This window comes from Macaca mulatta, chromosome 7 (assembly GCF_049350105.2).
Source record: "Macaca mulatta isolate MMU2019108-1 chromosome 7, T2T-MMU8v2.0, whole genome shotgun sequence".
NCBI classification, from domain to species: domain Eukaryota; kingdom Metazoa; phylum Chordata; class Mammalia; order Primates; family Cercopithecidae; genus Macaca; species Macaca mulatta.
In genome coordinates this window covers 108,063,724-108,088,897 of record NC_133412.1, presented here as the reverse complement: position 1 = coordinate 108,088,897, position 25,174 = coordinate 108,063,724, and the positions used below count along the sequence as shown (strand labels likewise).

The 25,174-nt window shown below is 42.9% G+C and overlaps 1 protein-coding gene and 1 long non-coding RNA gene across 10 annotated transcripts in view; one reads left to right on the top strand and one right to left on the bottom strand.

The window, feature by feature from the left end:
* LOC144330214 (uncharacterized) overlaps nucleotides 1-25,174 on the top strand; it is a 71,841-nt gene that overhangs the window by 15,743 nt on the left and 30,924 nt on the right. For 2 of the 9 annotated variants that reach the window (XR_013396199.1, XR_013396196.1), the window contains 2 exons: nucleotides 4,840-4,950; nucleotides 8,039-8,176. The exons of 4 other annotated variants lie outside the window; for them this stretch is intronic. The gene's annotated coding sequence lies outside the window, so the exon portion shown is untranslated. Of the gene's footprint in view, nucleotides 1-4,839; nucleotides 4,951-8,038; nucleotides 8,177-25,174 lie in introns of those variants that run through there. 3 more of the 9 variants (XR_013396192.1, XR_013396195.1, XR_013396194.1) reach the window with 3 other exon arrangements.
* LOC144330222 (uncharacterized) lies at nucleotides 12,531-23,815 on the bottom strand. The gene is made up of 2 exons (XR_013396208.1): nucleotides 22,185-23,815; nucleotides 12,531-13,070 (listed from the first exon to the last, which is right to left on the bottom strand). It is a non-coding gene; the product is annotated as an uncharacterized LOC144330222 (long non-coding RNA).

Here is a 25,174-nt window from a genome sequence, read left to right as displayed (position 1 = left end):
AAAGTCTTCTGTCTTTGTTCAGACTGGATAGATTTGTCTAGTCTGTTACTTTAGACGTATATTTCCCTGCTCACTTACATTTAGGATTATTACATAGAGTGGGCTACCCCTCTGGGTAAATAATCTTGTGCTTATATTACTGATCTTAGATAATATCATTATCAAAGATTAACTACCAATTTGGAATATGTTGCTAATACAAATATATTGTACCAATATTATAATTTGAGATTAAACTTCCCTGATTTATTTAAGATCCTATTTCTCAATAATACTTCTAGTTTCCATTTGAGGTAGTTAAAATTTACAGAATGAAAAGGATTTGGACAATAATAGAAGAAACACTAAAAAGTTATTAATAACTTTGGGAGGCTAAGGTGGGTGGATCACCTGAGGTCAGGAGTTTGAGACCAGCCTGGCCAACATGGCAAGACCCCATCTCTAATAAAAATACAAAAATTAGCTGGGTGTGGTGTGGCACATGTCTGTAGTCCCAGCTACCTGGGAGGCTAAGGTGGGAAGATTGCTTGAACATGGGAGGCGTGCAGTGAGCCCCATCCTGGGCAACAAAGTGAGATAACATCTCAAAAAAAAAAAGTTAATAACTGTAATATCCTGTTAAAAATATGTATAGAAGAGCTATGTTTGACAGATAAAAATTTAAAGATTAGGATGTGTCTTCCCATAAAAATCTTATTTTTAATTACTGGGTAAACAAGCCAGCCTCCCCATTATAGAGAACTATAATGAATCTGAAACATTTATCACCATGAGGGACTTTCCCCCTCTCTATGACAAGGGGCATGTCTAGCTACAAAACTATGGTGGTGACTGTGACCCAAAGAAGCACCAGTGTTGCAGAGGATAGAGCAGATGAGGATCCTAAGGAGATAACGACTACACTGCTTACAGCCCAACCCCCAAGAATGACTTCAGAGGCCTACTCACACCTTTTATTCTCTTCTAAAGGATTGGCCTACCTGCTTCCATTTTACTTTTCACCCTCTGTTAGGACCAAGGTTTTTCTCCTTCCTAATCATTATTATTACATAGAACATGATATAATAAGTCATTGGGTTACCTACATATCAGAAGAAAACCAGACTCAGGCTCTCTCAGATATTTCATGACAGAAACTAGGGTGAGAAGATAGATTAGGAGGCTAGAAATGGTGGCAGGTAAACTTATGTGGGATAAAAGCAATTTATGGGTGTATGTGAATCTTTCACATCACTCCTCTCTTGCCCTCCAGAATCTATTCCAAGTTGATTAGGGCTGCCACTCAGCATAGCTCCAGAGCCAGTCATACGTTTGGTAGTCTACAGTCTATGCAGCAATACATAGTACTGCCGAGGTTGGTTCTGGGATAAGGTGAGAAAGCCAGATGGTATGGAAGTTATGACACTGTCCCAGGCAGCAACAGGCCATAGGAAGTAGAGGAAGGAAAAAGTCAGAATCTCTAAAGCAGCAGCAAGAAGGAGATGAGGGGCACAGAAATAGAGACGGTCTTCTAAGTAGCTGTTCCCTAAAGGCCTTTTAAATGTCAGACTTAATATTTGTTCTCTCTAATATAAGTCAGAGTGGATGAGTAAAAAATTATCACACAAATTTTTTCTAAATAACTTCTGAATGATTTTCATTAAGGAAAAAAACATGAAATATACTTTATAGATGAAATATAGATGAAAGAATTAGAAGTCCAGAATGCAATTGCTTATACCCAAGCAAAATTTTATGTTCACTCTTCTAATTCTCCGGGATTTATTTCTCATTACTTCTCCCTCATGGAAATGAAATTCATTTATCATCCTATACTCTCTGACGTATCAGGAAAGGTCTTGGTTGACATCAGCTCCAGGCCCAGCATAGTCCTTTATGGGGTACTGTCCAGCTTGTGTGTCCGGAATTGGTGGGTTCTTGGTCTTGCTGACTTCAAGTATGAAGCCACGGACCCTCACGGTGACTGTTACAGTTCTTAAAGATGGTGTGTCCGGAGTTTCTTCCTTCTGACGTTCGGATGTGTTCAGAGTTTCTTCCTTCTGGTGGGTTTCATGGTCTTGCTGGCTTCAGGAATGAAGCTGCAGACCTTCACAGTGAGTGTTATAGCTCTTAAGGTGGCACATCTGGAATTGTTCGTTCCTCCCGTCTGGAGTTGTTTGTCCCTCCTGGTGGGTTTGTGGTCTCACTGTCCTCAGGAGTGAAGCTGCAGACCTTCGCAGTGAGTGTTACAGCTCATAAAGGCAGTGTGGACCCAAAGAATGTGCAGCAGCAAGATTTATTGCAGAGTAAAAGAACAAAGCTTCCACACCATGGAAAGTGACCCCAGGGTTGCTGCTACTGGCCCAGGTGGCCTGCTTTTATTCCCTTATCTGGCCCCAGGCACATCTTGCTGATTGGTCCATTTTACAGAGAGCCGATTGATACATTTTAGAGAGAGCTGATTGGTCCGTTTTACAGAGAGCTGATTGGTCCATTTTGACAGAGTGCTGATTGGTGATTTACAAACCTTTAGCTAGACACAGAGTGCTGATTGCTACATTGGTGCATTTACAATCCTTTAACTAGACAGAAAAGCTGTCCAAGTCTCCACCAGTGCCAGAAGCCCAGCCAGCTTCACCTCTCACTGGCACTCCCCCCGGGACTTAGCGGCACCCGGACACTCTGGCAGCCCAGAGGGAGCTCGTCCCGGATCAAGCCCAGCAGGTGCCGGCTGCTGCGCCAAGTGAGGTGCCCGCCAAGCCTGCGCCCACCTAGAACCCGCGCTGGCCCGCGAGCGCCACACGCAGCCCCTACTCACGCCCCCGCATCTACCTCCACACCTTCCCCCGAGCAGAGGGAGCCGGCTCTGGCCTCAGCCAGCCCCAGAGAGGGGCCCCCACAGCACAGCGCGGGGCTGAAGGGCTTTCTCGAGCGCGGCCAGAGCTGACCCTGAGGCTGAGGAGGCACCAAGAGCAAGTGAGGGCTGCTAGCACATTGTCACCTCTCACTTGCAGACATCAACATTTGGAAAATATTTTCTTCTGCTAGCAACAGCTTTGCCTGCCACCATCCAAGGTGACAGCGTGGCTTTATTAAAGTAAAAGAATAAGATATGACATAGGTAGACACTTACGTTCTAGTTTATGATGACAACTGGGATTTCAAAGACAAGCTGTCTGATTTCCTTTACTACTTTACTACTTTCCTTTACTTCCTTTCTTTGTTTCTGCAACGCAGATTAAGGAATATCTACAAAACAGAAGCGTATGACTCTTTCTTGTAACACTTGCTATTTTGTCACTATTGCCTGCCTAATAACCGCTTCTTTTTTTGGTACTATACTAAAATAGTATGTTGATAAGAGCTTTTATAAAGCTGACAAATTTAGTTGAGCTAGGATATTGCTGTATGGCCATAAGCAAACCACTTAACACCTCTAGGCCTCTAGTTCCTCATTTGTAAATGAGCAAACTAAATGCTATCCAAGGACACATCTTGCTCCAAGTTTTTGTGATCCTAAGTTTCAATGCTTATTTCTAAAACATCACTTCAGTGTAGACTTTTAAAAATTAAATCGTGAGGGGCCGGGCACGGTGGCTCAAGCCTGTAATCCCAGCACTTTGGGAGGCCGAAACGGGTGGATCACGAGGTAAGGAGATCGAGACCATCCTGGCTAACACGGTGAAACCGTGAAACCCCGTCTCTACTAAAAAGTACAAAAAACTAGCCGGGCGAGGTGGCGGGCGCCTGTAGTCCCGGCTACTCGGGGGGCCGAGGCAGGAGAACGGCGTGAACCCGGGAGGCGGAGCTTGCAGTGAGCTGAGATCGGCCACTGCACTCCAGCCTGGGCCACGGAGCGAGACTCCGTCTCAAAAAAAAAAAAAAAAAAAAAAAAAAAAAAAAATTAAATCGTGAGTATTTATTTCTTAGGTTCTTAAATGGTTTTACCAAAATCTGAAATATGATTTCTGGTTGTCATTAGTAGACTTATTAAAACATGTGGCCGGCTAGGTACAGTGGCTCATGCCTGTAATCCCAGCACTTTGGGAGGCTAAGGCTGGAGGATCACTTGAGCCTAGGAGTTCGAGACCAACCTGGGCAACATGGCGAAACTCTGTCTCTCCAAAAACAATACAAAAATTAGCCAGGCATGGTGGTGTACACTCCTGGTCCCAGCTACTTGGGAGGCTGAGGTGGGAGGATCACCTGAGCCTGGGGAAGATGAGGATGCAGTGAACTGTGATTATGCCACTGCATTCCAGCCTAGGCGGCAGAGTGACACCCTGTCGCAAAAATAAAGGAAACCCATTTTTTAAAATGCAACTTTTAGATAATGGGAATTAATAAACTATAATCAAGGCCTTGATCAGTAAGAGCCTTTTTCAGTTCAGGAAGTTGTAAGTTTTAGATAAACTACAAGATATTACTTTCATTTTATTTTTACTTTATTGAATTATTTTTATTTATATGTTTTGAGACAGTCTCATTCTGTCGCCCAGACTGGAGTTCAGTGGCGCAATTTTGATTGCTCACTGAAACCTCTGCCTCCCGGAGTCAAGCAATTCTCTTGCCTCAGCCTCCCGAGTAGCGGAGATTACAGGTGCCCACCACCATGCCTGGCTAATTTTTTCTATTTTTAGTAGAGTCGGGGTTTCGCCATCTTGGCCAGGATGGTCTGGAACTCCTGACCTCAGGTGATCCGCCTGCCTTGGCCTCCCAGAGTGCTGGAATTACAGGCGTGAGCCACCGTGCCTGACCAAACTGTATTTTTTAAAGCTCGATTTTTTTAAATTTCAAGTAGAAATAAACCTACCAGTAAGAGTTCATTCATTTGTATCACAGTGTATCTTCCTATTTTAGGGTTATCTTTCCAGTTCAGCAGTGCAACTCTATGGAGTAGAATTGAAAGGAGACTTTCCCCAATTGCAGGAAATGGTCATAAAAAAATACCTTTTCACTGACAGAATAAAGGTATGTTTTAACTTAGCCAAATCTCTTTTGCATTGTTTTCCAATCTGTTCTTGGTTGCCATTGTATAGAAACAGATTGAATGATCTTAAATATTTTAAAACATTAACAGAGATGAATTGTTGTGATTATATCCTGTTCACATATTTCTCTCTTTGCTGATTTTATTGGAAAGTAAAATTTTTTGAATTGTCTTCCTACCAGATACAGTTTTGGTAGCAGCATTTTTGAATCTCTAGAGGTTGATTAGAAATGTATTTAATCTCTGAATGTTGAAAATACATAAAAGGCCTAAGTAATGCTCACAATACCTCTTTTTCAGCAGGTATTGTGTATGCCACAGAATAGCAGTTCATGGGGGAATGATGCCATAGGTCAGGCTACAACAGAGGTTTTCTCTTTTTCCCATATTTAAGAAGAAAAATAACAAAAAAGGGGAAAGGAATTTTTTTGGTTAATGCAGTAATCTTTATCATTTCACTAATAGTTCTATAATTCTGATGGCAATGCAGAGAAATATTGAGTATCTCTGAAGTCAAGTGCAATCTAATGTGGAAAGACATACCTCAGTAACATTAAGGATGTAGTCTTCCCGCCCACTTTTTTTTTTTTTTCTGAGATGGAGTCTCGCTGTGCCGCCCAGGCTGGAGTGCAGTGGCGTGATCTCGGCTCACTGCAACCTCCACCTCCTGGGTTCAAGTGATTCTCCTGCCTCTGCCTCCTGAGTAGCTGGGACTACAAGAGCCCACTACCACGCCTGGGTAATTTTTTGTATTTTTAGTAGAGACGGAGTTTCACCACGTTAGCCAGGATGGCCTCGATCTGCTACCTCGTGATCCACCCGCCTCAGCCTCCGAAAGTGCTGGGATTACAGGCATGAGCCACCGCGCCTGGCCTCCCCTTTTTTATAGAAGGAAATTATTTCATTCCCTCCTCTTTTCCACCAATCTCTCTCTCCCCCAATTGCTCATATTAGAGGTAGACAAATGATCAGAGTAAATTCATTGTCCAATAATAAGTTCATGGTATTTTCTCACTATCCCATATGTGGTGAACAATAATACCTTGCTCTTACATAAGAATCACATAACTAATAGAATCAATATAATTGAAAATTGAGATTTAAAAATTATGAACTCTTAAAAATCATGGTTTATAAATGGATAATCAAGTAATTTTTGTTGGTTTCTTTTTAAAGAAGATAATAAAGGTGTACAAAACACATATTTACTTACTTTTTTTTTTTTTTTGAGATGGAGTCTCACTCTGTCACCCTGACTAGAGTGCAGTCACATGATCTTGGGTCACTGCAACCTCTGCCTTCCAGGTTCAAGCGATTCTTCTGCCTCAGCCTCCCGAGTAGCTGGGACTACAGGCGAGCACCACCACGCCCGGCTAATTTTTGTATTTTTAGTAGAGACGGGGTTTCACCATGTTGGCCAGGCTGATCTCGAACTCCTGACCTTGTGATCCACCCACCTCAGCCTCCCAAAGTGCTGGGATTACAGGTGTGAGCCACTGCACCCAGCCTTATTTACATTTTTGAAGATTTTTTTTACCCCTTTTCAAAGGAAAATATGCAGACAGACACCCATCCACATACTGGCTTGTAGCTTCTGTGGCCATCAGCAACCCGATAAAAACTTTTTGGCCAGGTGCAGTGCCTCACGCCTGTAATCCCAGCACCTTAGCAGGCCAAGGTGGGAGGATTGCTTGAGGCCAGGAGTTCAATAACAGCCTGAAAAACCATCTCTCCCAAAAAAAAAAAAAAAAAAAAAAAAAAAATTAGCCAGGTATGGTGGCACACACCTGTAAGTCCCAGCTACTTGGGAGGCTGAGGCAGGACTCCTTTAGCCCAGCAGTTTGAGGCTTCATTGATCTACAATCATGCCACTGCAGCCCAGCCTGGATAACAGCTAGACTTTGTCTCTTAAAAAAATAAAAACTCTGAGGCCGGCTCGGTGACTTAGACCTGTAATCCCAGCACTTTGGGAGGCCAAGGCAGGCAGATCACCTGATGTCAGGAGTTTGAGACCAGCCTGGCCAACATGGCGAAACCCTGTCTTTACTAAAAATAAAAAAAATTAGCCAGGTGTGGTGGTGCCTGCCCTGTAATCCCAGCTACTTGGGAGACAGAAGCAGGATAATTGCTTGAACCTGGGAGGCAGAGGTTGCAGTGAGCTGAGATCATGCCACTGCACTCCAGCCTGAGCGACACAGCAAGACTCTGTCTCAGATAAATAAATAAACAAAACTTTTTTAATACCATCTTTTTTTGTTTTTTGAGATAGGGTCCTCCCTGGGCTCAGGTGATCCTCCCACCTCAACCTCCCAAGTAGCTGGGACTACAGGTGTGCACCACCATACCTGGCTAATTTTTGTGTTTTTTTGGTAGAAATAGGGATGTACCACATTGCCCAGGATGGTCTTGAAATCCTGAGCTCAAGCGATCTGCCCATCTCAGCCTCCCAAAGTGCTAGGATTATAGGCCTCGCTCACTGCACCTGGTATTTATTTTTTTATTTTATTTTTATTATTTATTTATTTATTTATTTATTTATTTTGAGACAGAGTCTCACTCTGTCACCCAGGCTAGAGTGCAGTGGCACGATCTCGGCCCACTGCAAGCTCCGCTTCCTGGTTCACACCATTCTCCTGCCTCAGCCTCCCAAGTAACTGGGACTACAAGCACCTGCCACCATGCCCAGCTAATTTTTTGTATTTTCAGTAGAGATGGGGTTTCACCATGTTAGCCAGGATGGTCTCAATCTCCTGACCTCATGATCCGCCCACCTCTGCCTCCCAAAGTGCTGGGATTATAGGCGTGAGCCACCACGCCTGGCCGCACCCGGTATTTTTATACCACCTTATGACTTTTAGAAACTTTAACAGTTTCCTTCCTTGAAGCTATAGACAAATGGATTTGAGGGATCTTAAAATTAACAGAAAGGATTCTAGGATTGTTTTTTATTGTATCTGTTGAAATCCAGCTAGCCTCCAAGGTTCAATTTTTACTTTTTCATTTGTTTTTGTTGTTGTTTGTTTGTTCCCCTCCCCTCCCCTCCCCTCCCCTTTCTTTTCTTTTCAACAGTCTTGCTCTGTCGCCCAGGCTGAAGTGCAGTGGCATGATCTCAGCTTACTCCAACCTCCTCTTCCCGGGTGCAAGCAATTCTTCTGCCTCAGCCTCCCAAGTAGCTGGAATTACAGGCACGTGCCACCAAGCCTAGCTAATTTTTGTATTTTTAGTAGTAACTGGGTTTCACCATGTTGACCAGGCTGACTTCAAATTCCTAACCTCAAATGATCCGCCCACCTCAGCCTCCCAAAGTGTTGGAATTACAGACGAGCCACTGCGCCTGGCCTGTTTCATCTTTTTGTATGGGGCTTTTCTCTGAATCCTTGGTTTTCTGCTCATACTTAAGAATGAGTAACAAAAAGGCTGATTGAAGTTCTGAGTGGGGATTGTTAACTGTGGACTTCACTATTGAGCGATCTTGCTGGGTAGTTTATTAGTTGGGAAATATCTAGTGAAATATCTTAAGATCTTTCCTCTTGGGCTGATCTGATTGCCTAGAAAAAAACCTTTCCAATCTTCTAGCCGAATAGCAAGCAGCATACTGGGAACAGAGTGGTAGAGCAAAAGGGTTGAAGAGGCAGGGTTCTCCGCATTCTGCGTGCATGTTTCCTTAATTCCCCGATTTTCAGTACGTTACCCTTTCCTTCAGCGAGGCCTGGAATCCCCTGGTTATCCTGTTCAACCCTCTCCAGAGAATAAACCTCTATTCATTTGCTGGAGTAGGAGAAAGGGAAATAGGGATCTGACTGCGTCTTAATCTGACTTTCAGCTAGATTCTCTTATTTTTAGCATTTCTCCCTACTACTTCATCCGGTACCACCAATTATTAGCCTTTTGGAGTTCCTGTAGCATAAGTCAGATTTGAGTCTTAGCTCTCAATATTTCTATCTTTGAAATCAATTTTCTTAGGTCTCCTAAATTCCTTATCACTTCTCCTTTTTTCTCTAACTTAACAAATTTTTATATCTGTTATTCCCTTTCCCATTCTATCCATCCTTGAAGGTTTACACCTTCTTTTAAAAACCCCTATTCTGTCATTATAATGGGATTTCAGTAATGTACACACATGTCTCTTACCCACTGTCTTTACAGGTAAGGCCTATGGATTGAAATTGTTTTTTCCCTTTTCTCCAGGCTAGAGGTAAACTTTCCCTCATTCATATCCCTGGTGTTAGCTTATTCCTTTGATGGCAGCTGTATGAACTTACTAATGTAGCTTTTTTAATCCCCTTACTAGATAACATATGTGAGAGTAAATATTGTGTCTCATTCATCACAGTGTATATCTCTGCACAGTATCTTGTGCATAGGAGGTGCCCATTAAATACTGGTTAAATTGATTTGAGCTACCTTGTGGCCTCTGCGTTGTTAGCATTCCAGAGTTTGCCCAGAGCTATTCCTTAGGGTTTTCCTGGGACCTTAGGAGCACCTCTGTGGGCTGCCTAATTACTTGATCCACCTGATTCTCTTTTACACTGTCTGTACAGTTGTGGGGTATGGGGAGAAAAGAGTGAACAGAGATGGAAAAGAAAAGGGGGGAATTGTTTGAGAGCTGTGATCTATCAGGAAGTTAATTTACATGTCTATTTCATGTATTTCATACATGTTTCAAAAGTTTGAAATGATTGACTTTTTCTTTGTGTTGAGTAATATGTTTAGAGGCTCCAAGCCAACTTTAAATTTATTATTTTAGTGTTTTTTTTTTTTTTTTTTTTGAGACAGAGTCTTGCTCTGTTGCCCAGGCTGGAGTGCAGTGGTGTGATCTCAGCTCACCACAGCCTCCACCTCCTGGGTTCAAGCGATTCTCCTGCCTCAGCCTCCTGAGTAGCTGGGATTACAGGTGCGTGCCATTACACCCAGCTAATTTTTGTATTTTTGGTAAAGACAAAGTTTCGCCAAGTTAGCCAACTGGTCTCGAACTCCTCACCTCAGGCAATCTGCCCACCTTGGCCTCCCAAAGTGCTGGGATTACAGGCGTGAGACACTGCACCAGGCCCATATTTTAGTATTCTTAACACTTAAAAAAAGAAGGAAAATATTTTTTAAAAATCAGATCCCAGGCCAGGCATGGTAGCTCATGCCTGTAATCCTAGCACTTTGGGAGACTGAGGCAGGCTGATGACCTAAGGTCAGAAGTTCGAGACCAGCTTGGCCAACATGGTGAAACCCTGTCTCTACCAAAAAACTCCAAAAATTAGCCAGGCACGGTGGTGCGTGCCTATAGTTCCAGCTACTTAGGAGGCTGAGGCAGGAGAATCGCTTGATCCCAGGAGGCGAAGGTTGCAGTGAGCCTAGATTGTGCCGCTACACTCCAGCCTGCGTGACAGAGCAAGACTCCTTTTCAAAAAAAAAAAAAAAATCAGACCCCAAAACATTTTGAATATTATATGTTTATAAGACCGTGTTCTTATTTGAACAGAAATCATATGATCCAAAGTAAAGTTTTCTCTTATTTTTAAAATAAAAGTTTGTTTTGCTCTTGAGCAAATATGTTTCTTCTTACTATCTTTCCTGTTGTCTGCAAGATTTATTGATTGTAGTCTAAATTAATTTGTTTAGGTATATAGTATTGGGGGGGTATTTAACTTCTAAGTTCAGGGATATGTTTGTAAGTTTGTTATATCGATAAAGTTGTGACATGGGGGTTTGCCGTACAGATTATTTTGTCACCCAGGTGGTAAGTGTGGTACCCATTAGTTATTTTTCCTGATCCTCTCCCTCCTCCCAACCTCTACTCTCCAATAGGCCTCAGTATCTGTTGTTCCTCTTTATGTGTCCATGTGTTCTTATCATTTAACTCCCACTTGTAAGTGAGAACATGTGGTATTTGGTTTTCTGTTCCTGTGTTAGTTTGGCCTCCAGATCCATCTCTGTTCCTGCAAAGCACATGATCTTGTTCTTTTCTATGGCTGCATAGTATTCCTTGGTAAATATATACCACATTTTCTTTATCCAGTCTGCCATTGATGGACATTTAGTTTGATTCCATGTCTTTGCTATTGTGAATAGTGTTGCATTGAACATACATGTGCATGTGTCTTTTTAGGCTATAAATGCTGCTCCCCCATGGTCCAACAGCGACCCTGCCAGTGTAACTCCCAATTCAGAGACTTAGGCCCATGTAACCTCCTAACCACCCACAATCATAGGTAAGGCCAACTCTGTGACCCTGGTCAGCAAAGAGCAGTTAAAAAATAAAACCTGGGCCGGGCGTGGTGGCTCAAGCCTGTAATCCCAACACTTTGGGAGGCCGAGACGGGTGGATCACGAGGTCAGGAGATCGAGACCATCCTGGCTAACACGGTGAAACCCTGTCTCTACTAAAAAATACAAAAAAAAAACTAGCCGGGCGAGGTGGCGGGTGCCTGTAGTCCCAGCTACTCGGGAGGCTGAGGCAGGAGAATGGCGTGAACCCGGGAGGCGGAGCTTGCAGTGAGCCGAGATCCGGCCACTGCATTCCAGCCTGGGCGACAGAGCGAGACTCCGTCTCAAAAAAAAAATAAAAATAAAAATAAAACCTGGCTGAGCTCAGTGGCTCACGCCTGTAATCCCAACACTTTGGGAGGCCGAAGCGGGCAGATCACATGAGGTCAGAAGTTCAAGACCAGCCTGGCTAACACACGGTGAAACCCCATCTCAGCCAGGCGCGGTGGCTCACGCCTGTAATCCCAGCACTTTGGGAGGCCAAGGCAGGTGGATCACCTGAGGTCGGGAGTTCGAGACCAGCCTGACCAACATGGAGAAACCCTGTCTCTACTGAAAATACAAAAATTAGCCAGGCATGGTGGCACACGCCTGTAGTCCCAGCTACTTGGGAGGCTGAGGCGGGAGAATCACTTGAATCCAGGAGGTGGAGGTTGCAGTGAGCTGAGGTTGCACCACTGTGCTCCAAGCTGGGCAATAGAGCAAGACTCCATCTCAAAAAAAAAAGACACATAGCCCTCCTGCACAAATAAGTCAAGTTGGTGTGCCCAACCTATCTCCAGACACCTGCAAGTTAGGTCACCGAAACCTTGGCATTATCAGTACTGCACAAAGCCCTCTTCAACACACAGCAGAAGCACCATTCTATAAAAACTCACAGCAAGCCTTTGTCTCTTTTCAGTATTTTTCTTGCTGACATACCTGTTCCACCCTTGCAATGTATTTTCATACTCTAATAAATCTGCTTTTTTTTGAAATGGAGTTTCGCTCTTGTTGTCCAGGCTGGAATGCAATGGCGCGATCTTGGCTCACCACAACCTTCACCTCCTGGGTTCAAGCGATTCTCCTGCCTCAGCCTCCCAAGTAGCTGGAATTACAGATGCCTGCCACTACGCCCGGCTAATTTCTTTGTATTTTTAGTAGAGGCGGGGTTTCACCATGTTAGTCAGGCTGATCCGGAACTCCTGACCTTGAGTGATCCACCTGCGTCAGTCTCCCAAAGTGTTGGGATCACCGGTGTAAGCCACCAGGCCTGGCCATAAATCTGCCATTTTTTTTTTTTTTAGACAGAGTTTTACTCTTGTTGCCCAGGCTGGAGTGCAATGGCACGATCTTGGCTCACTGCAACCTCCACCTCCCGGGTTCACGCAATTCTCCTGCCTCAGCCTCCTAAGTAGCTGCGTTACAGGCATGTACCACTGCACCCGGCTAATTTTGTGGTTTTAGTAGAAATGGGGTTTCACCATGTTGACCAGGCTGGTCTTGAACTCCTGACCTCAGGTGATCACCTGCCTCAGCCTCCCAAAGTGCTGGGATTATAGGCGTGGGCCACCATGCCTGGCTAAATCTGCCTTTCTTTGCCTACAACTGTCTAAATTCTTACCACCAGGGCCACCAGCCTAGATAGACACTGATCACCTGCAACACCTGTCTGATGGGCAAGATTGCCCAGCAGAGTTCAAGTCTGACAGTTCCCCTAGAGCTAAACTCTCCTATTGAAGCAAGTTGAGCCTAGAGGCATAGCAGTCCCTGGCTGTGCTCCATTACAGAATGCTCCTGTAGCAAACCCTCTGGTCTCCACATCAGGTGGCTTGCTGCCCTTACCACTCCTCTGAGCATCTCTCTGCCAACTCAAGTGTCCAGAGTCTCTCTCTGTTGCCCAGCCTGGAATACAGTGTTACAATCACAGCTCACGGCAACCTCCACCTCCCGGGTTCAAGTATTCTTCTGCCTCAGCATCCCAAGTAACTGGGATTACAGGTGCACGCTACCACACCCAGCTAATTTTTGCATTTTTAGTAGAGATGGGGTTTTACCATGTTGGCCAGGCTGGTCTCAAACTCCTGACCTCAAGTGATCTGCCTGCCTCAGACTCCCAAAGTGGTAGGATTACAGACGTAAGCCACCATGCCTGGCCTCTCCTATAGGTTTTAAATAAATTGTTGTGTTTACTTTTTTGGATAGGTGATACATGTAAGTGATTTCTTTCTTTTCTTTTTTTTTTTTGTTTTGTTTTTCTTTTGAAATGGAGTTTCGCTCCTATTGCCAGGCTGGAGTGCAATGGCGCTATCTTGGCTTACTGCAACCTCTGCCTCCCAGGTTCAAGTGATTCTCCTGCGTCAGCCTTCCGAGTAGCTGGGATTAGAGGCATGTGCCACCACGCTTGGCTAATTTTGTATTTTTAGTAGAGATGGGGTTTCTCCATGTTGGTTAGGCTGGTCTCGAACTCCCAACCTCAGGTAATCCACCTGCCTTGGCCTCCCAAAGTGCTGGGATTAAAGGTGTGAGCCACTGCACCCAGCCTAAGTGATTTTTATATGAAAAGCCAAACAAGATCAGTTAACATATATTCACATTTTATAATTTTTATAACCCATTTTAAAAATGTTTGTATGGTCCTATTTGATTCTGTGAATTAGAACATATTACTTCATTTTATTTATGAAGAAACTGATTACGTAAGAGTATAAACCTAGTTGGTGATGGAGCCAGAATTTGAACTTAGGTCCTTTGACTCTTACAACTAGTGTTATAATTATAGTGGGAAAAACTGAACTGGAAGTCAAAGAGCATAGTTATGACTAAGTGAATAGTTGCTTCTAAAATAAATATTGGCACAGGTATACATATGTAACAAACCTGCACGTTGTGCACATATACCCTAGAACTTAAAGTATAATAATATAATAATAATAAAAAGAATACTCCTTGACAATAAAATAAATAAATAAATAAATAAATAAATAAATAAATAAATATTGACAGGTTCATGGGTTTTTTTTCTTTGTTTTTGAGATGGAATCTCGTTCTGTTGCCCAGGCTGGAGTGCAGTGGTGCAATCTCCGCTCACTGCAAGCTCCGCCACCTCCTGGGTTCACACCATTCTCCTGCCTCAGCCTCCAGAGAAGCTGGGACTACAGGCTCTCGTCACCATGCCCGGCTAATTTTTTTTTGTAGTTTTAGTAGAGACGGGGTTTCACCGTGTTTGCCAGGATAGTCTCGATCTCCTGACCTCGTGATCCGCCTGCCTCGGCCTCCCAAAGTGCTGGGATTACAGGCATGAGCCACCACGCCTGGCCAGGTTCATGGGTTTTACTAGATAATAAGCATCTCCCATAAGCGGTAGTATTATACTGTTCTTTCTCCAGTTTTTAGAAGTGTTAACCTGTCATGTTGTTTCACAACATCAGTGAACCAATAGATACTTCTTATGTGTTTGTATGCTATAGTATCCTTGTTCTCGTCTGTGAACTCATTCTTATTTAGGTGCTTCGTGCAGACATCTGTACACCAGGTTTACTTGTGCAAAATGCTGATGTTGTTATCATGAATAATGCTTTCAAATATTAATAAGGCAGAACAGGCCAGGTATGTTATTTTATCAAGCAAGAAAATTGTCGTTAAAATATATCCAGCAAGATATGAAAAGAGATTAATAGGGGAGAAATGTTTTCATGTTAAACTTTTTTAAGACAACTCCTCAGACAACTATAAGGAGTATAATCTTGTTACAGATTATAAGGAAAAGTGCTGTTTATAAAATGAAAACAAACATTGATTGTCTAACTTTGTAAAACATAGTATCTAATTTTTTTTTTTTTAGAGACAGGGTCTCACCCAGGCTAGAGTGCAGTGGCGCAATCTCAGCTCACTGCAACTGCCACATCCCAGGTTCAAGCAATTCTCCCGCCTCAGCCTTCCAACTAGCTGGGATTACAGGTGTGTGCCACCGTGGCTGGCTATTTTTTTGTATTTTTAGTAGAGATGGGGTTCCACCATGTTGGCCAGGCTGGTCTCGAACTCCTGACCTCAAGTGATCTGCCCACCTCAGCCTCCCAAAGTGCTAGGATTGCAGGCATGAGTGATGACACCCAGTGTATCTAATTTTTGACAGATAAAATGATTTCATGATCCAACATTTCCTTAGCAGTGAGGGATACAATAAAATACCAATTCTCAGTGGGCCTTTATACTTGTGCAATCTCAGCTCACTGCAGCCTCCATCTGCCAGGTTCCAGCGATTCTGCTGGGTATGGGCAGCTGGGATTATAGGCACATGCCACCGTGTTCGACTAATTTTTGTATTTTTAGTAGAGATGGGGTTTCACCATGTTGACTAGGCTGGTCTCAAACTGCTAACCTCAAGTGATCCATCTGCCTCAGTCTCCCAAAGTGCTAGCATGTGGGCATGAGCCACTGTGCCCAGCCTGTACTTATTCTTTTCTGCCTCAGTTTTATTTTCTGTGAAATAACATATTGCTATCCTATTATAAATCATTGGGAATTAACTTTGGCTTATAAATGAATATTAAATGGATATAAGAATATTGGCTGGGCGCAGTGGCTCACACCTTAATTCCAGCACTTTGGGAGGCTGAGGTGGGTAGATCACAATGTCAGGAGTTCGAGACCAGCCTGTCCAATATGGTGAAACCCCATCTCTACTAAAAATACAAAAATTAGCCTGGCATGGTGGTGAGTGCCTGTAGGCCCAGCTACTCTCGGAAGGCTGAGGCAGGAGAATTGCTTGAACCCAGGAGACAGAGGTTGCAGTGAGCCAAGATGGTGCCACTGCACTCCAGCCTGTGTGGCAGAGCAAGACTCCATCTCAATATTAACCTGGAAAACTGATTAATTATTGAACTTTAAAAATTTTCTTAAGGTATTAATAATAGGTTCCTGGAGTTTATTCTGCTATTCAAATAGTAGGAAAACTAGCAAGTCTATGATCACTTTTCTGACTTCCCTGCCACAATTGATGCATCAGGACCTATAGGATCCTCTAATTAGAAAATTCCTGTAGTCTGTAGTCTGAGACCCTGAAATCAGGCTTGCTGATTTCTTACTTTTTATATGGCATATATGGACTCTAGATACAAGAAAGCTCCTTTCAATATATTTGAAAGAGACTTACACTAATATTTTTGGATTGTTGCATCATTTAGGTTTTCATCACAGAGAAATTAAAATACAGGAGTGCAGTGGCGTGATCTTGGCTCACTACAACCTCTGCCTCTCAGATTCAAGCAATTCTCCTGCCTTAGCCTCCCGAGTAACTGGAATTACAGGTGTGCCGCCACAATGCCTGGCTAATTTTTGTAATTTTAGTAGAGATGGGATTTCACCATGTTGGCCAGATTGGTCTCGAACTCCTGACTTCAAGGGTCTCACTCTGTCCTGACTTCAAGTGATCCACCTGCCTCGGCCCCCCAATCAAGGAAGCCCTTCATGGCTTCTCTGGCATATCTAACTTGCCAGCATCACTACTTTGTGCTTTGGGGCCATTCTTAAGTAAAATAAGCATTATTTGAAAAACAAACAAAAAAATGAAAATTTAAAAAATAAATAAAGGCCAGGCGGGGTGGCTCATGCCTGTAATCCCAGCACTTTGGGAGGCTGAGGCGGGCGGATCACAAGGTCAGGAGATCGAGACCATCCTGGCTAACATGGTGAAACCCTGTCTCTACTAAAAATACAAAAAATTAGCCAGGCATGGTGGCGGGTGCCTGTAGTCCCAGCTGCTCGGGAGTCTGAGGCAGGAGAATGGTGTGAACCCGGGAGGTGGAGCTTGCAGTGAGCCGAGATCGCACCACTGCACTCCAGCCTGGGCGACAGAGCAAGACTCCATATCAAAAAAATAAATAATAAATTAATTAAATTTTTAAAAATGAACAAAAAATAAGAAATAAGCCTTACTTTACCACCAGCCCTTCGATCAGGAGACAAAGGGCTTGATCTGACAAAGACGACGCAACTAAGTGACTAACAGGTGGGTAGTGGAGACGAGTGTGGATCCCCTGGATAAAGAGATGATTCACTTCTGGGATACACAGCAAGATGGCGTGAAATTGCATCATGTTACTCAGAATGGCATGCAATTTAAAACTTAGGAGTTGTTTTTTTCTGGAAATTTTTGTGTGCTGTTTTCAGATTACAGTTGACCACAGGTAATCAAAACTACAGAAAGCAAAACTATGGCTAAGGGGGGATCACTTTATATGCTTAACACATTTTTTAATAAATATGAGGCAAATATTCAAACTGTAGGATACCAAGAAGACATTACCAGCACCAGCTTCAATATTCTGTATGTGGAGTAATTCAACTTAATTTTTTTTTTTTTTTTTTTTTTTGAGACGGTGTCTCGCTCTGTAGCCCAGGCTGGAGTGCAGTGGCGCGATCTCAGCTCACTGCAAGCTCCGCCTCCTGGGTTCATGTCATTCTCCTGCCTCCGCCTCCCGAGTAGCTGGGACTACAGGCGCCCGCCACCGCGCCCGGCTGATTTTTTGTATTTTTAGTAGAGACAGGGTTTCACCGTCTTAGCCAGGATGGTCTCGATATCCTGACCTCGTGATCCGCCTGCCTCGGCCTCCCAAAGTGCTGAGATTACAGGCTTGAGCCACCGTGCCCGGCCTCAACTTAATTTTTAAATGTCTATATATTTGCCTAGAGACAAGTAACTGTCATTTTATTTTATTTATTTTTATTATTTGTGCGTGTGGCATGGGGTCTCCCTCTGTAGCTCATGCTGGAGTGCAGTGGCGTGATCTTGGCTCACTGCAACCTCAACCTCCCAGATACAAGCGATTCTCCTGCCTCAGCCTCTTTAGTTGCTGGGACTACAGGTGTGTGCCACCACACCCAGCTGATTTTTTTGTATTTTTAGTAGAGATGGGGTTTCACCATGTTGGCCAGGCTGGTCTCGAACTCATGACCTCGGGTGATCCACCCGCCTCGGCCTCCCAAAGTGCTGGGACTACAGACATGAGCCATCATGCCTAGCCTGTTATTTTTTAAAATGCTAGTTTCTAGACCAGGTGCAGTGGCACACACCTATAATCCCAGCACATTGGGAGGCTGAGACAGGAGGATCACTTGAGTCCAGGAGTTCAAGACCAGCCTGGCCAAAATGGCAAAACCCCATCTCTACAAAAAGTACAAAAGTTAGCTGGGTGTGGTGATGCACACCTGTAGTCCCAGCTACTTAAGAGGCTGAGGTGGGGGATCACTTAAGCCCAGGAAGCTGCACCACTGCACTCCAACTTGGACAACAGAGTGAGACTATGTCTAAAAAAAAAAAAAAAAAAAAAAAGGCTAGTTTCTTTCTTTAGAAGAATTTTTACTGTTGGAAGCTTTATACTGCCCACAATTTGTTACTCCTTAGCTCGACCTCAACCTCCCTCTCTCTCCTCCAGTGTTATGCAATGCATCTCAGAAGGTTTGTGGGGAAGGAGAAAAATAGAGTTAAGATGGTTTCGTATTTCATCAGCCAAATGAAAAATACACAAAACAAAACCAGTTTTTCATATAGCATTACTGGTACTCAAACAAAAACATTAAGATTTTAGTAAATGTCCTAATTACTTAGCTCTTTACCATTTTACATTGATTTGATAAAAATTAAATTGATAGAAAACAAACCTATTAGAACTCTGGAACTTTTTTCAGCCAATGATTTTTTTAAATTATTAAACTTCATACAGGGCTGGGTGCAATGATTCATGCCTGTAATCCCAGCACTTTGGAAAGCCAAGACAGACAGATCACTTGAGACTAGGAAGTCAAGACCTGTGTGGCCAACATAGTGAAACCCCATCTCTACTAAAAATACAAAAAATTAGCTGGGCATAGTGACATGCACCTGTAGACCCAGCTACTCTGGAGGCTGAAGCGTGAGAATCGCTTGAACCCGGGAGGCAGAGGTTACAGTGAGCTGAGATCAAGCCACTGCACTCCAACTTGGGTGACAGACTGAGATTCTGTCTAAAAAATAAAATTAAAATAAAATAACTTCATACAGCCTCTTCATTTTTTTGTCACCTTATTCCCTCACCCAACCTGCAGTGCTGTCTAATAATGCAGATGCCCCAGATGTCCCAGCCTCGTCCCATTTTGGGATACAACAGCTTAAACATGCCAAAATTTGATGAAAACTTCATCATTAGTAGACATTATAAGGTATTTTTGTTGATGGTGAATTCCACAGCCATTCGGCTATTAATTGCACTAATTATGCAAGCATGTACTAAGTGTCCACTGTTTATCCAGCACTCTGCCAGACTGGATACAAACATGGAACACTTGGGTCCACTCTGAAGGAACTCACAGTCTAAGGGGAGAGGGGCTATGTTTGTTTAGATACAGAGTAAGGAAAGATGTCCCTGGTAGAGGGAATGGCATATGCAGTGGCATAGAGGAGAGTATTTTAGTATAACCAGGGCCCAGGCTAGGATTACATGAGGTTGGTGAAGTAGACGAATGCCAGATCGGGAAGGACATAGCATGGCAAACAAAGATCACATTGTATTCTGAAAGGGGGAGTCATTCCAAGATTCATTACCATGCTGATATAGTCAGAATAAAATTATAGAAACATAATTCTGAAGACATTATTTAGGATGGATTAAAAGGGCAAAACAAGGTTGGGTGTGGTGGCTTACTCCTGTAATCCCAGCACTTTGGGAGGCCAAGGCGGTCAGATCACAAGGTCAGGAGTTCTAGATCATCCGGGCATGGCGGCAGGCACCTGTAATCCCAGCTACTCAGGAGGCTGAGGCAGGAGAATTGCTTGAACCCGGAAGGCGGAGGTTGCAGTGAGCCGAGATCGTGCTATTGCACTCCAGCCAGGGCGACAAGCAAGATTCTGTCTCAAAAACAAAAACAAAATAAAAGGGCAAAGCAACAGTGAAGAAAATAAGTCAGCCACTGGAGTGGTCCAGGAAACCCAGTAGTAATGAACTAAGGCATCAGCAATGGGAATGGAGGGAGAAAGAAGGAATCATGAAGTATTTAGGAGGGCCCATCACTTTGCGGGGAGTAGATAAATCTGGAAGTGAATAGTTTTAATAATTACATTTACGAAGAGACTTGAGAAAATGAGGCATTACAGCAAATCCATTAAGTCAAAAGATAATAGCAAGAAATCTGCTGCATGGAACCTTATATTAACAACATAAAAAATAGTTAAATACTAAGTACATGGCCAAAAAAGAATGCCAGGAGGCCAACATTAAAGAAATAGCTTGAACAGGAACCTGCCAAGGGTGAAACACACGTATAAGATAGGCAAGGATAATTGCATTGAAGACAAGGATTAGGGTAGGGCATAAAATAAAGTTCTAAACATTGTAAATACGAATCTAGCTGGGGAGATGGGCGCCGTGGCTCACACCTGTAATGCCAGCACTTTGGGAGGCCGAAGCGGGTGGATCACCTGAGGTTGGGAGTTCCAGACCAGCCTAACTGACATGGAGAAACCCCATCTCTACTAAAAATACAAAATTAGCCAGTCGTGCTGGCGCATGCCTGTAATCCCAGCTACTCAGGAAACTGAGACAGGAGAATCGCTCGAACCCGGTAGGCAAAGGTTGTGGTGAGCCGAGATTGCACCATTGCACTCCAACCTGGGCGACAAGAGCGAAAGTCCATCTCAAAAAAAAAAGAATCTTGCTGCAGAAAGAAAACAAACATAAGGGTTTCACTGGGGACATGCTAGTATAGTAAAAGATATGTACTTTATTTTTAATTTTTTTTGAGACAGGGTCTCGCTTTGTCTCCCACAGTGGAGTGCAGTGGTATGATCTCAACTCATTGCAGCCTCAGCCTCCGAGGCCCAAGTAGTCCTTCCACCTCAGTCTCCCGGGTACTTGGGACTACAGCTGTGCACCACCATGCCTGGCTAATTTTTTCTAGAGACAGTGTTTCACCATGTTGCCCAGGCTGGTCTCAAACTCCTGAACTCCGGCGATCCACCTGTCTTGGTCTCCCAAAATGCTGAGATTACAAGCATGAGGCACCACTCCTGGCTTAATTTTTTTTTCTTTTTTTTAAGACATGGTCTCACTCTGTCACCCAGGCTGGAGTACAGTGGCATGATCTCAGCTCACTGTGGCCTCAACCTTTCAGGCTCAGGTGACCTTCCCACCTCAGCCTCCCGAGTAGTTGGGACTATAGGCATCTACCACCACACCCAGCTAATTTTCGTATTTTTTGGTAGAGACAGGGTTCCACCATGTTTTCCAGGCTGGTTTCAAACTCCTGGGCTCAAATGATCCACCTGCCTCTGCCTCCCAAAGTGCTGGGATTACAGGCCTAAGCAACCATGCCTGCCCAGACACCTACTTTAAAAGTAACTGTTTCCATAGATACAGTATTGTTTAGGCAGGCCTTGGAACCTGGGGTATTGCTTATGCTTTAAGCATCTCAACCACTTTAGGCTACAGTTTTATCCACTTGTAAAATAAGTTAATTCATCTTTTCTGACCATGGATTTCACCAGAGTATTATGTACATCGAGAATGATACACACTCCTTCAGATACACATATGGAAACGCACATAAATGGAATACAAATTGGAATTGATCTGTTTATCAGAAGAAATGTCCCAACCACATTGATAGATACAGTAATCGTATTTGTATCAAGGATCCTCATTTCCAAGAGCATTCAACTTCAAGTTGCTCTTTGCCAACAACAATGATCATCCAGTTATTAAGTTCTCTAACACTAATTGGTATTCTCAAATTTCTACTTTCTTTGAGGGAGATGAGGAAAAAATGCCCAATATAACCTTTTAGGAATAAATTAACTATGGATTATGGATTAATGAAAATGTAATTATGTAGACTGAGGAGAAAAGAAAGTGGGTGGCCAGGCGCAGTGGCTCACACATGTAATCCCAGCACTTTGGAAGACTAAAGCAGACAGATCACCTGAGGTCAGGAGTTCGAGACCAGCCTGGCCAACATGATAAAACTCGGTCTCTACTAAAAATATAAAAAATTAGCCAGGCATGGTGGCACGTGCCTGCAATCCCAGCTACTTGGGAGCCTGAGGCAGGAGAATCGCTTGAAACCAGGAGGTGGATGTTGCAGTGAGGCAAGATTGCACCATTGCACTCCAGCCTGGGCGACAAGAGTGAAACTCCATCTCAAAAAAAAAAAAAAAAAGTGTGTAAAATCCCAACTGTACCTAATGACAGAAAAAGGTCATAAGCTATGAAATCATCTCAAGCAGGCTCTGTTAAAATGCTTCCATACGGGTTGGGCGCAGTGGTTCACACCTGTAATCCCAGTACTTAGGGAGGCCAAGGCGGGCAGATCACCTGAGGTCAAGAGTTCAAGACTAACCTGGCCAACATGGCAAAACGCCATCTCTACTAAAAATACAAAAATTCGCTGGGTGTGGTGGTCAGCACCTGTAATTCTAGCTACTCGGTAGGCTGAAGCAGGAGAATCGTTTGAATCTGGGAGGTGGAGTTTGCAGTGAGCCCAGATGGTGCCACTGTATACTCTAGCCTGGGCGACAGAGCAAGACTCCATCTAAAAAATAATAACAATAATAAAAACCCAGCTTCCATACTGACCTAAATCACAGACTCCTATACCAAGAGTCCTCAAGGAAGATTTTCAGAGAATACAAAAACACATAAAATTTGCTTACACATATTTTATGTGAGATGCATTAGCTGTTGACCCTAACAACCCAATGATGCAGGAGGTATTAACCCTATTTAACAGATGAGTAAACTGAGTTTTAGTGAAGGTACGAAACTCTCCAAAAGTTATACAGTTAGTAAATGGCAGTCAGGATTCAACCCTATTCCTATCTGAACTCCAAAGACCATGCTATTTTGTTATGCTGCGTCTGTATTTTAAATTTCGTAACCTACTTAACCACAAAAATCAATAGATTCTAATAAAGAATGTATTTTGCCTTATTCTTGTTCTGCATTCCCTCATAATGTGAGAGTTGCTTGAGTAATTGTCAAATGTATGAGATGATTTATAAATCTGCTGGGTGCTTAAGCCAAGAGGAAAAAATAAAGGTTCAAAATTTGTGACTTTTGTGAATAAAAGTACAACATAGCTTTAATACTGTAATTGGTATCATCCAATACTATGAACCTAGTAACCTAAATGGGAATTATTGATGTAATTTTTTTTTACATTGAAAGTTACCTGTATAGAAAGTGGGTTCGTTTTCTTCTCTTCTTTTTTTTTTTCATTTACTGAATTGTTCATACATTAATAAAATAATACCTGAACTTTTCAAAAGCAGCTGAAGAAATACAAAATATGACAAGTTTTTGACTTGAAAACAGGCAGGAAGGGACAACTCATAGAGACTATACATGATTTGCTTATAATGACTCAATTTTTGGACTCAATCTTTTGTTTAATTTCCTTGCCAAACAACCATTATTTTCCTTGTCAAACAGGCATTAATATTTAAGCCAAACTGCAAGGTGCAAAAATAAGAGACATTCTTTCTGTTTGAATTCAGAAAAGCACAGACTTTTTAAGTTTGAAAATGTCTCAGAATAAACTAGTCCAACTCCATTTTCTTACAGAAAAAAAAAAAAAAAAGATTGTATCTGGAGCTTCTTTGCAAAGAAATGAGTGAAAGCAACTTCCTTAAAAATTACTTTATGTTTATGTTGAGAAATTGGAACCCTCCTACATTGCTGGTAGGAATTTAAAATGGTGCAAATGCTTTGGAAAACAGTTTGATAGTTCCTCAAAATGCTAAAGATGGAGTTACTATATGACCTAGCAGTCTCACTCCTAGATACATAGTCAAGAGAAAGGAAAACATGTCCAACACAAAAACTTGTACATAAACATTGACAGCACATTATGTATAAAAGCCAGAAAGTAAGGAGAGGTGGGGACAAATGTCTCTCAGCTGATGAATGGATAAATAAAATGTGTTATATCCATATGATGAAATTTTACGTAGGTTATAAGGTAGTAATAATATGTGCTACAACCCAATGATCTTGAAAACATTGCGTAAAGAAGCCAGTCACAAAAGATCATATGTTTCAATGTATATGAAATGTTTAGAATACACAAACCTACAGAGATAGTACATAACTGGTTGCTTAGAGCTGGGATGGGAGTAAGAGAAGATGGGAAGTGATTACTAATAGGTACAGGGTTTCTTTATGAGGTGATAAAAATAATTTAAAAATAGATTTTGGTGATACTTGCACAACTGATGATACTAAAAACCACTGAATTTACACTTTATTTTGATACAGAGTCTCTCTCTGTCACCCATGCTGGAGTACAGTGGTGTGATCATGGCTCATTGCAACCTTTACCTTACAGGCTTGGGTGATCCTCCCACCTCAGCCTCCTGAGTCCCTGGGACATAGATATGCATCCCCACACCCAGCTAATTAATTGTACCTTTTGTAGAGATGTGGTTTCACCATGTTGCCTAGGCCACTTGAACTCCTGGGCTCAAGCAATCCACCTGCCTCAGCCTCCCAGAGTGCTGGGATTACAGGTGTGAGCCACACTGTTCTGTCATTTTTGCCTTTCTTCCTCAGCACTTGTAGCTTGTTTCTCTGGCTGTTTTGTTGTTTTGTTTTGTTGTTTTGTTTTTCTGAGACAGGGTCTCTGTCACCCAGGCTGGAGTGTGGTCATGTGATCATGGCTCACTGCAGCCTTGACGTTCTAGGGTTAGGTTGTCCTCCCACCTCAGCCTCCCCAGTAGCTGGGATTGCAGACATGCAGCAACACACCTGGCTAATTTTTATTTTTTATTTATTTATTTTTCTTAGAGATAGGTTTTTGCCACATTGCCCAGGCTGGTCTCGAATTCCTGGGCTCAAGCAATCCTACTGCCTGTGTCTCACAAAATGCTGGGATTGTATACATGAGCCACCATACCTGGCCCTGTTTTTAATATATTCTTTTTGTGACTTTTATTTGTGC